The following is a 14,273-nucleotide window of genomic DNA, read 5'->3' on the forward strand; positions in this document are numbered from 1 at the left end:
CCTTTCCAAATATGTGTGTGTTTACAAAAGAAAAGCTTGTCAGAGCTGCTACTACATCTGCAGTTTCTCATGATAACCAGCTTCAAATATGCCAAGTATAATTTGAGGTAGCATATTTTGATCTCCTATGATCATATTTAAGGGTGATGTGTCCTGAACCCCAACAACTGAGCATTGTGGGGGGGGGGATCTTGCTTTCTAAGATGATATGGATTCTGCAAACATGGTGAACATTCCTAAGACCCAGTGGACATTCTGCAAGAAATGTGGGAAGCACCAACCCCACAAGGTGACACAGTAGAAAAAGGGCAAGGATTCTTTGTATGCCCAGGGAAAGCAGCATTATGACAGGAAACAGAGTGGCTATGGTGGGCAGACTAATCCCATTTTCCATAAAAAGGCTAAAATTACAAAGAAGATTGTGCTGAGACTGGAGTGTGTTGAGCCCAACTGTAGATCTAAGAGGATGCTGGCTATTAAGAGATGCAAGCATTTTGAACTGGGAGGTGACAAGAAGAGAAAGAGCCAAGTGGTCCAGTTCTAAGCTGATTTTTTTATGAAGACCATAAAATTTTGATCTTTCCAAAAAAAAAAAAAGAAGAAGAAGAAGAAGAAGAAGAAGAAGAAGAAGAAGAAGAAGAAGAAGAGGAGGAGGAAGAAGAAGAGGAGGAAGAAGAAAAAGAAGAAGAAGAAGAAGAAGAAGAAGAAGAAGAAGAAGAAGAAGAAGAAGAAGAAGAAGAAGAAGAAGAAGAAGAAGAAGAATGAAAGAAAGTAAAAGAAAAGAAAAAGAAACTTGGCAGGCATCACAAACAAAAAAACCTCAATCTTTGGCATGATTAAGAAAACACCTTCCATAATGTAGGATGTATATTTTTATGATAATAATAATATAAATAGTAATATAGACTTACAGAGTGCACACAAAAGCACATGTAGACTGTGTAAACAATGGAGATATTCAGCTTGAATGGTATGTAGTCCTCAACAGTGACTCAACTCACCATTTACTTTTTTTTTCTCTTTGGAATTTATTGCTCACAATGAAGTTTTCCAATTTATTGATAGCCAACAGAGAGGCTCGACAAAGAATCACCATTGTTTTTATAGTCATATGACTCCTGACATAAATATTGTGAGAAATATCCATGTCAATGAAGAGTAATCTCTAAGATACATATAAAGACCAAGGTTTGTGTTGAATTGCCTCTTCTTTCTGGAGGAAAAGGTGAGAGCAATCACGTGTTCACATCTGCTTGTATATTCATGAAGAAACATCTGGTAGGCCCATATGAATCTCTAAACAAGTGGTAACCTGAGTCTGATGCAGATCAGAAGAGGTAATGAAAGTGAGATTCCTGCCCAACTGTAGCCTCCCAATTCATGTTGAAACTTACTTGCCTCTGAAACAGTATGAAGTGAGACTTTCAGGGTACGGTGATGTCCTGGAAGTTCTGCCACCATGCAGGAATCAGTGGCTGCTTGTAGGTTGATGTCAAGGCAATACATGATTGGACTGTAGAGAGTGGAACAGGGACAAAGTTGGAAAGTAGGAATAGGAGGAGAAAGCAATAGATTTGGGAGGAGGCAACATGGAAGCAGATGTGGATATCTCTCTCTGCGCATCTATAGATGGAAACGGTTGTTATGATTTTTTCTAAGGGTTTCTATGGGTCAATTTATCTTGTTTAGATGGGCAGTTTATATATTGTCCACTCGTAAGCTTATTGTATAATGGGTTTGTGAATTGAGAATTTAACATGTAAACCTGTTTGATAAGTTAATGATTGTGTAGTCATGTTTTTGTTGGGCAGTGGAGGAAACTGAGTAAAAACAACACATTGGGGTGGTTGTAGGCTACCCAGAACAGAAGCACCAGGAAAATGTGAAGTGATCTGTTGAGTTAGTTCTTAGAGGTATCATGGAGCTGCTAAGATAAAGATACCCAGCAGTGCCAGGAGGCCTTACAGGAGTCAGCACCAACACTAAAAGGTTATCCACCTTTTAAAATTTACTGCTACAGCTGCTGTTACTGTGGAAGTGAGTTACTGTTTAATGTGTTCCTGATAAAGGAGAGGAACATATCTTGGTTCCTCTCTGTCTGTTCATACTGATTTGTCCCTTCTGCTTTGTCATAACAGGGAACAGAAGTTCACCAGACAGTGATACTGTGTTCTAGACTGTCCCAGTCACCAGAAAAATGAACAAGATAAACTATTATTCTTTTGGTATGGTGTCTTAGTCAGGGTTTCTATTCCTTCATAAACATTATGACCAAGAAGCAAGTTGGAGAGAAAAGGGTTTGTTCAGCTTACACTTCCACATTGTTGTTCATCACCAAAGGAGGTCAAGACTGGAACTCAAGCAGGTCAGGAAGCAGGAGCTGGTGCAGAGACCATGGAGGAATGTTGCTTACTGGCTTGCTTCCCCTGGCTTTCTCAGGTTGCTTTCTTATAGAACCCAAGACTACCAACATAAGGATGGCATCACCCACAATGTGCTGTGCTCCCCCACCCATCACTAGTTGAGAAAATGTTTTACAGCTGGATCCATAAAGGAATTTCCTCAACTGAGGCTCTTTTCTCTGTGATAACTTCAGCTTGTTCACACAAAACCAGCCAATACAATTGACCCATTGTCAATTTGACACACAAACACATCACTATTAAGCCTCAACCCTTACTTTTTTGTTCATTTCCAACATCTAAATAACCTTAAGAGTCCCACAGTCTTTACAAAATCTTACATATTAAAATTTCAATCTCTTTAAAATATCCAATATCTTTTAAAATTCAAAGAATTTTTCAAATACTTTCTAAAATACTTTCTTCCTTCAAGAGGAAAAAATATCAGGGCACAGTCACAATCAAAATCAAAGTATAACCATTTAATGTATGGGATCCACTCACGAACTTCTGGGCTCTTCCAAGAGCTTGGATCATCTCACCAGCTCTGCCCTTAGCACACACCTTGTCTTCTAGGCTCCAGCTGCCTGTTCTCCACTGCCCCTGCTGTTCTTGGTGGTCATCTCATGGTACTGGCATCTCCAAAACACTGCTGTCTTCCGATGCAACTAGGCTTTACCAGTAGCTTCTCATAAGCTCTTTGCATGGTGCCAAGACTCAACTCCTTTGCATGACTCCTTCAGTTCTGGGGCATTAATTCCAACTGGGGCTGTACCTTGTTCACCAATGGCCTTCCATGGTCTCTCACAGTGCTGAGCCTCAGCTGCTCTTCATGACCCCTTCATTCCTTCAAAACCAGTACTACCTAGGTGACTCTTACACATTACCAAGTCCTTCCACAACATTGGATATCTCTGGAACACAGCCTCTTTGTAATCTCAGAAAATACTTCTCAGAAGATTTCACCTCAGTGATGCTGGACTCTTCTTAACACCACTAATTTCTTAGCTCCAGCTGACGAGCATCAATAGTCCCAATAATGCAAAGGTTTTGCTTTAGTAGTTCTGGTATCTTGTTAATCACAGCTGATTCTTCAGCCCCAGATAACCCAAACAATAGACTCTTTCCAATCAAAACAGCAACATTCCTGATAAGAGTCTTTAATTTTCTCTCTGAAGTTTCACAAACCAGGCCTCCATCTTCTGTACTGTTTTCAACATTGTCTCCCAAGTTCCTATAGAACATTCCACAGAGCTCTTAATATCCCAATGACTCTTCTAGCTCAAAGTTCCAAAGTCCTTCCACAGTCCTCCCCAAAACATGGTCAGGTTGACAAAAGAATACCCTACTCCTGGTACCAATTTGTCTTAATCAGGGTTTCTATTTCTGCATAAACATTATGACCAAGAATCAAGTTGAAAAGGAAAGGGTGTGTTTAGCTTATACTTTTCCACACTGCTGTTTATCACCAAAGAAAGTCAGGACTGGAACTCAGGCAGGTCAGGAAGCAGGAGCTGATGCAGAGGCCATGAAGGAATGTTGCTTACTGGCTTGCTTTCCCTGCCTTGCTCAGGTTGCTTTCTTATAAAACCTAAGACTACCAGCCCAGGGATGGCACCACCCACAATGGAATGGGCCTCTGCCCCCCCCAGTTGAGAAAATACCTTACAGCTAGATCCATGGCTGCATTTCCTCAATTGAGGTGCCTTTCTCTGTAATAACGTCAGCTTGTGTCAGTTGACACAAAATCAGCCCATACAGTATACTAGTTTTTTTTCTCATTTTTACATTTGTAATGGAGTCTCAGTCTGTAACACAGACTATTTGGGAACATTCTCTGTAGCCAATATTGGCTTACAACTTACAACAATCCTCCTGCCTCAGTCTTTTGAGTGATGAGATTACAAACATGGTATTCTTCTATAGACACAGAAAAGAGACAAAGATAAATGAAGTGTGTTTTTATAATAATTTCATCTTTTAAGTGAATGTACATATTACCATTTCAAAAATAACACTAAAAACTACCAGATGTAATCTAAACAAATCTATTTATTTATACTGTACAATAACAATGGGCCATTGAGATATAGCTTGTGTTTCCTGTCACCAGGCAAGTTTATAAAATCACTCCCAGTTGAGAGATCTACGGAAGAGTAGTTCTTTCTGGATCGAGCGTTGTTTCTTCCTAACATTCACAATACACTGATAGCAGCTTCCTTCCTCTCAGGATTCCTGCTTCTGCTGTAGCCCCAGAAGCCCCGAGAAGGCAGAAGAAGATAAAAGGTGCAGACACCTCTTGCAGGATTCTGTATGACTTCCCCAATTAGGGTCACCAACTGGGAGCCAAGTGTTTAAATACCTGAGCCTCTGGGGAACATTGCTTATCTAAACCAGCATAATTATCAATTTGTATAATCGGAAGAGACACTCAACGGAAGTGCAAGTGTTTTTAACAATTTTAAATTCAAAGAGGATTTTCTGCTAATACAAGTCTTACTAGTAGTATTTAACATACTTCATGGAATTGGCATAAATCCGGTGGATCTTGATGCAAATTCCTGTGCTTCTAGAACTGGTGGCTCGAAACAAGATTTCTAAAACATTTGACTTTATGCACATCGCTTTTAAGACTGAACGTGATTTTAACAGTACACTTGGCCAATAGCATTTTGCTCTTTGCTCAGACAGTATAATTTTTGGAAGTTTGTTCAGTAGAAAGCACAGACGTCTGTGCTCTGTGATCTCTAAAGGCCTTTTGTTCACTCTTTGTGTGTATCTTTTTTTTTTTTTTTTTTTAATGAAGACTAGTATATTTTAGAACCTCTCTTCCTTGTTAACAATTGGTTTGTGGGAAACTTTCTATAAAGATTTTTTTTTTCCTATATCACCTGTGCTCTCCAATTAGACACCCCCCCCACACAAGAAGATGCTCTGGTGGCAGTTCCTATGGCCTTCCCTCTCAACCCCTTCCTGTCTCAGGAACAGCAACAGCTCCACTGCCCACAGAACTGTGCAGCAGGAATGGGCTCAGGTACCTTATGGTAAATGCTTCATGGCATGCACTGGCTTCCTGATCTGAGCAGTTCATTCCCGAGGGGTCTTACTGTCTGCCCCAGGGTGTTTCTGAAGAAATACACCTTTCTTACAGACTACAGAGGATTTCCTGATGATCAGCAAAGAGGAAGGCATTCCCCAAGTCCTGAGATACTGCTCTCAGGCTTGTTCTGGCCACAACAGAGGAGCAGAGGGGGTTGAAAGGAAGGGCAATACTTGGCTGTGTGTTGGTTGGGAGGGAGGGAGGATCAGCAGGGAGCGCCTGTGCCTCCACTGGACTCTCAGTCACTTTGCTTCTGTAGCAAACAGGACCTGCTGAAGGTCAGCAAACCTCTCGAGACAGGAAACGAGCACTTTCAGCTTTGATGGCTTCCCAGTCTCTTTCTATCAAATCGACACTGTCATCTTAGCAGAAAGCACCAAGTGACACAAAAGGAAGAAGATGGGTGCATTGCCATCAAACCATGTTCACAGACCCTGGAAGTTTAGCATCTTGCATTTTTAAGACTATAAAATTATGTGGGTTTTTTTTTTTTAAATAAATCTTTCCAATTGTTTCAAAACATAAAATCTGCTCACAGGTTGACAAGATGTCTCAATGAGTGAAGGTGCTTGCTACCAAACCTGGTGGTCTTAATTTAATTCCTAGGGCCTACGTAAAGGAAGAAAACAATAGACTCCCACACATTGAACATTGTCCCCAGACTACCACAAGAATGTCATATGCACACACAAATAAATAAAACAATAAAATAAATAAATGTACCTTTTAATTTAATGAAAAGCATGCATAGCTTCCAGGCATATGAAAGCAAGTAATAAATGTATTATGTCCACTGCAGTCCGTCTTGGTTATTTTTTATTACCATAACAAAACATCATATCCAAGGTAGCTGATAAAAGAAAGAATTTAATTTGGGACTCAGAGTTCCAGATTGTTAGAGTCCATTGTCACTATGGTAGGGAGCATGGCAGCAGGTAGGCAGACATTCCAAATGCACTAGAACAGTAGCTGAGATTTTACATCTGATCCACAGACATGAGGCAGAAAAAGAGATAAGGTGGGGCAGCAGAGACAGAGAGACAGAGAGATAAAGACAGGTAGATAGCTAACCAACATATGGCACGGGCTTTTGAATATCCAAACCCCATCCCAGTAACACAAGTCCACATCTCCTAATTCTTCCCAATGGTTCCACCAATTGCAGACCAAGCATTCAGATATATGAGCCTATGGGGACTCATTCCAACCACCACGCAGGCCACTGCCATATACAGTCTGAAGTGCTGTTGATTATGGTTTCCCTAAACATCGTAACCACCCTACCACAGCTTGGGAGATCCCAGCACCTCCCACTGTAATTTTTCATGAGGACTGTCAAGAGTGTAAACAGAGTATTTCAGTAGCTATCCACTGTTTGTATGCCTTGGCTCTCTTCTTTCTACTGGCCAATCATATTAAAAAAGAACATCCGATAACTTTCTAAAGACCCAAGATCCCTTTTACACTGGAGCAAGAGTATCATATCACAAGTCTAATGCCATTCCTGGCCTCGCCATTTCAACCAGGAACAGGCCTTAGTACACAGTTAAATAATAATAACAATTAATAATAATATTAATAATAATAATAATAATAATAATAATAATAATAATAATAATAATAATAATAATAATAAATCTAGCTGCTAAATAATTGTGTTAGTGGTCCATCACTATGACAACATACCTGAAATAATAAGCTCATGGAAAGAAAAGGTTTCTATTGGCTCTCAGTTGGGGATGTGTTGTTTGTGACGGATTAATCTCGGTGTTTTGTGCCTGTGGTGAGGCATGGCACATGGAGTACGCTACAGAACAAAGCTGCTCACCTCATTCATGTCCAGGACGCAAAAGAGAGTAGGGAGAAGACTGGAGTCCTACAGTTACGCTCAATGCTGGTCCTCAGTAACCTGAAGGTCTCCCACTCAGCCTCCTGCTTAAAAATGTCTGCAATATTCTAAAAGTGTCACCAATGAGGACCAAGATCACAACGCATGAGCCTTTATTGTGGACACTCTGAATCCAACCTGCAACACCAATGATATCTGAAATCTAGTCTGTGATTTTATTAGTCCACGACAACCTTATTAAGCAACTCCATTGGAGAAGGGCTGAATTCAGCGTCATGTCCTTGGATATAATACTACCAGAGCACTGCATACTCCTCCCACAACTCCCAATCAACACAGTCAGTAAATGTGGGCCGAGTGAATCTGGTAATGTGAAAATGCTTCATACAAACTCAGCATTTAAGAGCATAAACCTTTATGCACATTGGTGCCCTACAGACCCCTTTACATCTTACCTCTCAATGGCTCTGTAACTCTTGCCTTGCCTTCTTTTTGCAAAGCTTTCCTCCTATGATTCTCTGCTGGGTGGAGTCTTCTACTCTGAATCCTGAGGCACCCTGGGCCATCTTCATCACTTACATAAAACAGATGGTACTTGTTAGGCTAATTATGCCCTAGTGGGTGTCTGGCCCCTCTTCCCCCCACTCCCCTGCTCACTCTGCTTCTGGATTACATTGGTGACAGCAATGGTGAGGAACACTGTTCCACTGGTCACATTGTTTTTATAAATTTCTATTTCTCAAACCCCAAATGAGCTTTGTGCTCTTAAAGCTTGTAAGTGTGGGCTTAGTCTCAAATTAAGATTTAAAACAATGTCTAGGTAGGATTAATGTGCTACATTTCCTAAAATGTGTAGAATGGTGCAGGTTAAGTTGGGAGAAGTAAAAATAAATCACCCAGTTTTGTCATTGAGAAGGTACCCGTACCTGAATCAGATTTTCAACATTCCTTTTCCCCAAATAAATAAGTTATTTTCTTGAATAATTTTAGCAGCTGTTGAATGATAAAACATCTCAAAGAGAGAGTCATATAATCATGAATAAATTTCTATTAGAAAAAAAAATGATGCATTTCGAATCTTTGGAGGTAAAACAAACAAGCAAACAAACCATAAAATACCAAGTAATTTAACAATACATATTTCTTAGTGCTGGGACAGCTTTTCACTGGCTTTACAAAGAAAATAGAAAGAGTAAGGACTCAAGTCCCAGTGATCATGTTGGAATTAGCATAGCTGAGACTCTACAACCTGCCTTGCTGGTTATTAATGTGGCTTTTCATAGCCCTTGTCAGGTCTTGAAAAGCAGTATCCCAGTCTCAACAATCATTCCATACTGGTCGCCAGAAGTCTTTCAATTTGCCCCTTTCCTTGGTGCCAAAAGTCTCCTGAGAAGGGAAAGACTGAGGTCCGGCTTTCAAAGCAAGCCTGTTTACTGAGTCCCAGCAACAGTAAAGTCTTCAGCAAAGATTTCTTTTCATGGGTTCTGATTTCTGCCTTGAAGAATTTTGAATAGTCTCCACTGGTGGAGAACAAGCACAGGAGCCAGTTCAGCTTGTTTGGAGTCAAATGTGACTACTTTCCAAAGGGATGCTTGGTTCATTTACATCCACTCCATGCCCTCTGCCATTCTTGACCTTAAAAGGAGCATGTTCGCAGAGATGTGACCATACAAGTCACTGTGGAAATACTCATTTTATTTGTTTGCTAAGGCAGGTACAACAAAGTATGAAGTTGAGAAAAGTCTGTGTTTCTTAGTGAACTGTCATTGGGACAAAATGTAGACAATCCATTTAAATCAGGGAAAAGATTTCAGAGGTTTCCATCTATGATTGGCTGGACCATTGCTTTGGAACTGGTGATGAACACATTAAAATATGTAGTGTTCATCCCTCGGTAGCCAGAAAGCAAGAAGAGAGAAGGTTAAGATCTCTGAACATCCCACTGAGGACAGAGTCCAACTTCCTCTACTAGGCTGTACTCTTTGAAGGATCTACCACTTCTTGAAAGATCCCAGAGTTGGTGCTGATAGGCTGAGGAGCAACTCTGCAGTATACAGGTCAGACTGTGGTGGGAAGAAATACAACTGAGTACTGTCCAGCCAGAACCTCCGAGGGATTCCCTGGGTATTGAAGGGATTTCATGTTCTCAGTATCTTCAGCATCCCAGCTCCCTCAGTTTCCTCTTTAGGTTCTGGGAGTCTCTTGCTACCAAGGCTGTTGAGTTTGAGAGGAAAGCAGTTGAGTGTCTGGAGGCCACCTTGTACCCAGAGCAGGAATGAAACAGGAACTTAGTTCTCTCAGGTCTCCACAGTCCCTCTCATGTGCTCTGGGGTCTTCCATGAGCGTTTCTTCTTGAGTAAAATGTTTGTCATTCATTCATTCATTCATTCATTCATTCATTCATTCAGCATGTCTACATTATACATCCTCTGTGTGTCAGGGGTTTTCTGGTGCTGAGATCTGTCAGAAAAGAAACACATAGATGGTACCCTCCTGCTGAGGCTTGCTGCCCTCTGACTTGTGTAGGGAAAAGCAGAGGCCATGGGAGGTGTTTTTGACTGAGTAAGTAGTATGCTCTCTGGGATGTTGTATGGTCCTTATTAACATATAATAATTACAAGGATTTCACAGGGCTAAGAAAGAAATAAAATGGACCATGCATAAAGATATTTAATCTGTACATTCTACAAGTAGCAGCTCACCTGATGAGTTTATAAAAAGATAAAGAGAGGAGAGCTAGAGAGAGAGAAGGGGACAATCAGAATGTAATCAATGGAAACTGAGTTTAGGTAAGGAAATAACCCATTACATCTGTGAAAGCTTACATCTGACTGAGTTGTTAGAAACTGAGTTTAGAAGTCTGTTTTCTAGCTGTCAAGCTGTAGTTACTTTAGCTGTTAATGTAGTCAGAAATCTGGGGAAGAATAAACTATAAGCTAGCAGTCAAATATCAATTTAAAAATGACAGAGTCCACTAACCAATAGTTCCCTGTGGTTTCTGTCATCTTCATGACAACTTGGACGGAGTCAGTCTCGCTTTCAAGCCCAGAAGATGAAGAACCATTTTCTCTGTGGAATAGATACATGTGACATGAGAAATGACTTACCTTGATTTAGACAAGTCATTTGACTCTGAGGATGTCCAGTCTTGTCCACTGTGTTTCTCAGTGGTTATCTTGTCACGATCCAGGCAGCCTCTTAAAGCTGTGTTCATATCTTCTGAGACCTTGTGGGGTAAACTGTTAGCTTTCAAGAGATTCTGTCATAAACTTAAATATATAATTAGCAGATTTCTGCCAAGATTGAGGGCTATATGAATTGGTATTATATGAATAGAACACACCATAATTTAATGGCAGTAGCAAAAATCATTAACTTATCAAAACAGGATAGGAATGAAAATCTTAAGTAACTTTGACAGGTTGTATAAATTTAAAAAAAACCACATTATGGATTAACAGAAGAACATTTGACTTTGCATTAGGAGAGAAACACTTGGTTTAGAGTTGGTGTGGACTAGAATGGAAAGAATCAGAGAGCTGACAGATGTGCCGTGAGACTGTGACAGGGCAGATTCAGGCCTGTGACATGAACTGAGCACACAGGCAAGCCTTGGAAACGGTTAGTCTGTGAAGAAAAGGAACAGGCAGGCTAACATCACCTGTTAGCACTATTTTGGCAGGTGCTGACTAGGCAACTATAAAGCAATTATATTTGTAATAGCAACACCAACAAAAATAAGTACAACACTTGCACAGTACCAAAGACAGCCTCAAATTTTTCTGGATCTACTGTGCATATTGTCTGATCATGAGTTCTCACAATCCTTACTTAAAACAACACCAAGCATCTTACCATGAGTGACTGACTTGTCCAGGGCCACACAGTTAGCAGGTGACATTTGAGGTAGACTTTTCTGTTCTAGAATCCACGTTTCTGACCACACTATTGGACTGCCTCCCTGTGATGGTTTCTGTTCTTGTTCCCAAAACCTGGTGAATCATTCCATTTTATTTTTGCTTTTTGTGGTGGTTTGAATATGTTTGGCCCATGGGAAGGGGCACTCTTAGGAGGTGTGACCTTGTTGAAGTAGGTGTGGCCTTGGAGGAAGTGCATCACTGTGGGGGAGGGCTTTGAGAGCCCATGCTTAAGTCCCACCCAGTGTGTAATTGCAGAGCCTCCTCATGGCTGCCTTGTGGAACTTCAGAGCCTCCTCCTCCTTCTGCCTTTTTTGATCAAGATTTAGTACTCTCTGCTCCTCCAGCACCACGTCTGCCTGAATGCTGAAAATGGACTAAACCTCTGAACCTCTGAAACCATCAGCTCCGATTACCTTGTTGTCTTGGTAATGGTTATCTCTTCACAGCAATGAAACCCTAACTAACACACTCTTCTATTTTTATTGGCTCTTTGAGAATTTCATACAATATATTTTGATCATATTTACTACCTCAAGTCTTCTCAGATTTACCTTCCTTTTCTTAGCTACCCCACTTAGTGTTGATTTTGCCTTCTTCCTCCTCCCCTCTTTCCTGTCCTCATCCTTTGGAGTTGGTTGGCTCCAAAGTAAATTTGGCCCTTTCCTTCTATTTTCTCTGAGCCAAATAGTCCTCAGTGGCCATCTTCCTTCTTTTCTTCCTCCCCCTCCTCCTCTTCTTCTTCACCAATCAAATCTAGTTTGTTCTACTCATATACTTCCAGATATCTGGCCTTCCACTTAGTTGACCTACCAGGAGTTACATCCTTTAACAAAACTGACACACACACCCTCACCCCCGCCACAGCTATTAGATACCAATAGCTACTCGGCTGAGGAGGGGATCCTGGATAACCTTCCTTTTCCAGGATGGAATTTTGTCTGGCTTGAGCTTGCACATGCTCTGTGCACACTGTCACAACCACAGTGAGTCCTTTCAGTGTTGGGAGAACACTATCTCCTTGTAGCTGCCCACCTCCTCTGGTTTCACCCATCTTCTGCAGTGATCCCTGAGCTTTGTGATGGGGATGTTCTATTTAGGGCTGAACATGCCAAAGTTCCTTCCCTACACCACGATAGACTCTGAGTCTTTGTATTAACTGCCAACCACTGAAGAAAGAAGCAGCTCCACTGATGAGAGTTAAGAGATGTGTGCACATCCAGGAAGGATTCCTTCACTCTGCCATCGTCCACAGGAACAGGGACACAGGACAAATGAGTGAGGTCAACATCCTCAAGAGAGAATTCACAATAAAAGTCGCTAGGACTCGAATGAAACAAGGGTTCTGCAGAGAGGGCAAACCTAAAGGCTGTAGGACAGAAAGGAAGGGGTTAAACAGGAGGCCACCAAGGGGACTGCAGCTCTGTGTCTCCGGACACTCAGAATGCCCTTTTGGCTGAACTAGGTTCAGAGGCTGGTGCCTGAGCATATCCCAGCTGCCTTCCCCAACAGAACATCTGCAACGTCAGAAAGCCCGGACTTCCTTATAAGAACATTTACATTGTGGTTTTGAGCCCTTTCCGTGGGATTTTCCAAATGACCATGGTAAGAATTTTCCTAATAGCCATATCCAGTTTATCGTTATTTGAGAGATGATGAAGGAGGGTCACCTTACCCTGGAAATGCATCGCTCAACTCCTAAAGGATCCTAGGACTTCCTGAAAATCCACGGTGCCCAGCTAAATGTGTCACTAAACCCTTCAGACCCCGCCCCTCAGGCTCTCATTGGAGTGTGACTTTGGTGTGTTTTCGCTGTCCCTCTGGCCTGTCTTCTTTGCTGTGAGAAAGACTGGGGTGAAGCCTTCACCCGCTGGCAGATGAACAGCAGGCTAGCATTGAGAATGGGGAACTGAGAGAAGACGTGTGAGGCAGAGGCTTCCTCCCGACACAGGGCTAGAAAGGGGCTTTAGAGCACACGAGGGTAACCTCGAACACTAGATGTAAAAGTGTGGACTTTTGGCTCGCACGTCCCTCAGTGACACAGTTTCAGGTTATACAAGGCTAGAGCCTGAGTCAGTATTAGGCTAACCATCACAAAGCCAGTGTTACAGACATTTTACAAATATAAACATATATGAACCCACATTGCCTAGGTTAACAGAATACTATCTATTACCTTTTCTCCCTGTTTTTCTATATTGGATGTTTTTCAAGTGAGCAGGTATACATTTTATGTTCAGAAAAAGAGAAACATTCCTATTTTATTTCAGAAAAGAAAAGCTTTTTCTTCTTCACAAAATTCCAAAGGGCAGCATCTGATCAAGTCACAGGTTGGTATGCTGTGGGTGAGCGTGAAAGGCCCCTGTCACCCAGGCAACCTGAAGGAGTGGACACTGTGTTCTACAAACCAGCCTAAGAGAGACCCTTTGGCTGCTCCTTCCGTGAGATCAGCCTGGGAACACGGTTGGCTCCAAAGTAAATCTGGCCCTTTCCTTCTGTTTTCTCTAAGCCAAATAATCCTTAGCAGCATCTTTTCTCTCTGCTTCCTTCACACACACAAGAAATACTAGACATTTCAAAGATTTTACTGAAATGTAGAATAAATACAGAAAAGGAGGCTCACTGTCCTTTTAATACTGTCTCTGCCCATCCCTGGTCTCCTCCAAGAAAGACTTGCAGCCAGTGCATTTTTCCCCCAAAGCTTAACTCACATCCGTTGCCAGTCTCCCATTCAAGCACTTACAGGTTGTCCAAATTCCTCAAGCCCAGCGAAGCCAGGCCTGCAAAGATGGTTAAGTCTTTAAGGAAGCCAGGAAGCCACACTCCAGATTAAAGTCAGGCAAAGACTCAAAATATACTAAGAGTAATGGCAGGGAACCTAGTTGGCGGATTCCATGTAGGGCAATTAGATAAGAGAAGAAACGTGAGGAATAGAGCCAGGCAATGTTGGCATATGCCTTTAATCCTAGCGCTTGGGAGTCAGGGGCAGGTGGACGTCTGTGAGT

At 41.6% G+C, this 14,273-nt stretch overlaps 1 pseudogene across 1 annotated transcript; it reads left to right on the forward strand.

Moving 5' to 3' along the window:
• The first annotated feature begins 223 nt into the window (after nt 1–223).
• LOC308430193 (large ribosomal subunit protein eL42-like) lies at nt 224–544 on the forward strand (annotated as a pseudogene). The gene has a single exon. The product of its transcript is annotated as a large ribosomal subunit protein eL42-like (transcript).
• The last annotated feature ends 13,729 nt before the right edge of the window (nt 545–14,273 follow it).

This window comes from Micromys minutus (assembly GCF_963924665.1).
Source record: "Micromys minutus genome assembly, chromosome: 1".
In the NCBI taxonomy this organism is placed as follows: domain Eukaryota; kingdom Metazoa; phylum Chordata; class Mammalia; order Rodentia; family Muridae; genus Micromys; species Micromys minutus.